Source organism: Furipterus horrens, unplaced genomic scaffold (genome assembly GCF_987537825.1).
Source record: "Furipterus horrens unplaced genomic scaffold, mFurHor1.1.pri manual_scaffold_1, whole genome shotgun sequence".
Lineage (NCBI taxonomy): Eukaryota > Metazoa > Chordata > Mammalia > Chiroptera > Furipteridae > Furipterus > Furipterus horrens.
The window spans coordinates 163,845,836-163,849,628 of NW_028327171.1; the positions used below are offsets into that span (position 1 = coordinate 163,845,836).

Below are 3,793 nucleotides of genomic sequence, written 5' to 3' on the forward strand. Positions count from 1 at the left end.
AATGTCATGGTAATGTACAACTAACTAATGCTCCAAGTTTACAAATATTTTTCTTTAAAAAGTACATATGAGTGAATTCAAGGTTACTCCCCCAAGTAACATAATTTTCAATCATCTAAAATCCATAATGCTCTGCTACTTCTGGGTATTTATATGAAGAAATTCAAAACACTAATTTGAAAAAATATCTGCACCCCTATGTTCCTACGTTCACTGCAGCATTATTTACCAGCAATAGTCAAAATATGGAAGTAACCTAAGTGTTCATTGATAGACAAATGGATAAAGAAGATGTGGTACATATATACAATGGCATATTACTCAGTCATGGAAAGAATGAAATCTTGCCATTTGTGACAGCATGACTGGACCTAGAGGTATTATGGTACCTGAAATAAGTCAGACAGAAAAAGGAAAAATTTCATATAAATTCACTTATATGTGGAACCTTAGAAAAACAAATAAAATAAACAAATGAAACAAACAAATAAAACAGAAACAAATTCATGGATACATAGAACAAATCTATGGTTACCAGATGAAAGAGGTGCTGGGAGGATGGGTGAAAAAGGTAAAGAGATTAAGAAGTACAATTTGGTAGTTATAAAATAGTCACAGGATGTAAAGTACACCATAGGGAATATAGTCAGTACTATTGTAGCAACTATGTGTGGTGCCAAGTGGGTACTAGACTTATCTGGTCACTTTGTAACATTTAGAAAGGTCCAATCACTATGTTGTATGCCTGAAATTAATATAACACCGTATGCCAACTGTAATAGAAAACACTAAACTTTTTTTAATCCATAATACTTTCTTGGGTGGGAGAAAAAGATGTGGAATTACCACTAATGTATCAGAAATTAAGCATAACTGGAAATCTTGCCTACCCATTACTGAACTACATTTCAGAACCCTGGCCATTGCACATCATTGTAGTGTTTTATTTCTGTGCGCACAAAAGGTGTTTTGGACTCATTAAAATCTGGGCATGCCTGTGGAAATGTCATATTTAAATGTCATCCACTGCCTGAGTTGTAGTACGCAAAAGGTTGAGCACAGCTGATACAGAGAAAAACTTGGAGAAATCTCATTACTGTAGGAAATCCCCAGTGGGAGCTTTGTCATGATTTGAGACAGAAACTCTCTATTATAATAATCACATTATTATTTACTCATGGATTTTAAAAGCATCCCATGTAATCTGTTGAAGATCATTCCCCCTTCAACAGCTGTTTATATTTATTTATTTATTTTTTATTTCTCAACTACACTTGACACTCAACACTATTTTGTTTTAGTTTTAGATGTACAGCACAGTGAGTGGCCAGACACCTATGTAATTTACAAAATGATCCTTCCAACTGGTCCAACACTCAACCGGCACCACACATGGTCAGTATAACGTCGTTGACCGTACTCCTGACCCCCATGACTATTTTGTTCCCTAACAGGATGTAAAGTACAGCACCAGGAACACAATCAACAATACTGCAACACCTTTATGCATGGTATCAGATGGGCACCAGACTCACAGAGGAGACCAGCCCACAAGCCACACAAATGTCCAACCTCTGTGCTGCGTATCTGAAACCAGCACAATACTGAATGTCAACTCCAATTGAATTTCAAAAATTCCCTAACAGAAAGTAAGAGTAGGAATAAAATTAACTAAAGAAATGATTAATCTCAAGTAATTTGGTAAGTGAAGGAATGAATGTATTTTTGTTTGTATTGGTGGTTACTTCCTCCCATATCCTCATCTTTGAAGGGAGAATGAGGTGATTAACATATGTTTTTATGTTAATAGAGTCCCCACATTAATCATATAGTACCAAAGAACTCATTCTCAATTTCTATGTAAGATTAGAAGCAAAAATATCCGGGAACACAGATGTTTATATGAATAAAGGAGCAGATAAAATGGGTTGCACTGGGTGGAGATGCTCAATATTGACTTTTTGATACATGATCTGACCCTGTTAATATTTCTGTAATTCAGTGATTCAGCTAGGCTATAAAAGCCTCATAACCAACTGAATCTCTTTCTTGCAAATAAGGCATGAAGCCCTAGGCTTCTTTAACTTCTCGTACAGTGAAAACAAGTGACAAGATGGCTTGTTCTCCCATGAGTAATGTTCCTGTTTCTTGGCCTTTTCTCACATAGACTACATGGCTTCTGTACATTCCAGCAATCCCTCATTTTCTATAACTGTTCTCTGTTTAAAAAGTTAGCTGACTGTTCAGTGCTTGATATGGCCTCTTTCAGCACTGTGAGCCAAATTCAAGAACTTCACTGAGTTGCAGGGATCAAAGAATTTGGGGTTTTCTTCTCTTCTATATACATACTCGTATTTAGGTCTAAAAAGTGGAGCTGATTTGGTTCTTCAGCAATCAGGGACATCAACTCCTTTATTTTCCTTGTCTTTAGGTATAGCACTGATACCAGGTGTGGAGAGAGAATGAGTCAACTTAGAACAATCTGAATGTCAATCCTTCCTCAAGGCCCAGCACTCAAAACAGTCCCTCTTGCTTGGAGAGTTAAATGTCTTGCACTTGGTATCCTGCTACTCATCCTCAGAGCAGAAGTGCCAGTTTTGGTCATACCTTTCAGCTACTCCATGAGTCATTTCCATGCCAAGCTCAGGGGAAAAGATGTCAGTCAGCCAACATCTGTTTTTCAAAGCCATTTTTTTCCTGTAGCATCTGAAAAAATTCCAAAAAGGCTGATGTTGTTCACTGGTCCCATTTTACTTCACCTCTCACCTTCTCTCAAATGGAATAAGTTAAATAACCCTATTCTCAGTCTTTTGAACTCATCAGTTTGGGCTTTCTGATGTTGACACATTACAATTGCTTGAACATAATGTGAATGTTTACATTAATTTTTTTTCTCAAGCAAAAAGTAAAATGCAATGTAATGAAACCCATTATGAAGATGCTGGGCTGTGTCTGCAGCCACTGTGCAAAGGAATATGCTAACAAATGTAGGAGATAGGCCAGGTTCTTGTCTTGTGGACTGGGGAGCTGAGTTTTTGTTGCTGTTGTTTAAGTTTTTAGAATAATGTTTCTCTCGGCACCCTTGATTTTAGTGGCTTTGACAGTCCAAAAGAAGGGGAACAGATGAGAGGATAGGTGAAGGAAAAGAAATGTTACAAATAGGCAAAAGTGGACATGTTCTTCAGCTTATTTTGTAGACTAACCTAACTACATGTCACTCAACTATCTAGAATTAATTTGTTTTTTAGTGAAAATTTAAAGAATATTCAGCACTCATTGTCACAGGTAGAACTATTCTTTTCTTCAGTGTTCCAGAAGAATACCAAGGTCTAAGCTGAAAGCAGTCACCCTCACTGCAGTGTGTGATTTTCCTTTTCTCCACAAAGTGGCCTCCAGGACTGCAGTTCTCAGGAGGGATTGGTCAGGGCCTGGCTTGCCTGGCTGCAGCAGAGGCCTGGGGGCAGCCCGCTCTGTGAGGAAGGCCCTGGCTGGGAAGGGCCAGCTAGGTGGGCTCCAGCGAGCAGCAGACTCTGGGTTGGGTCTAGTGTGGCATGCAGAACACTGTCCACTGGGTCACATTGCAGATTGGAGGTGACCTCTGAGAACAGCCATTCGCATCAGCAAGGGCCAGGAGCACTGCTCTGGGACATCAGAAAGAGGCAGGTTTCACACAGCTGCTGAGCAGGTCCTGGAGTGTCTGTGAGGAAAAGGCAGAGCTAGCCCTAAGGGTGCTGGCACCACACACGTTGATTAGGCACAACATCCAGAAGAGATCTCTGTGCAGAACTGGGTG

The 3,793-nt window shown here is 39.2% G+C and overlaps 1 pseudogene; it reads right to left on the minus strand.

The window, feature by feature from the left end:
* Positions 1-2,015: 2,015 nt before the first annotated feature.
* Positions 2,016-2,630, minus strand: LOC150022173 (protein Mdm4 pseudogene; annotated as a pseudogene).
* Between the last annotated feature and the right edge of the window lie 1,163 nt (positions 2,631-3,793).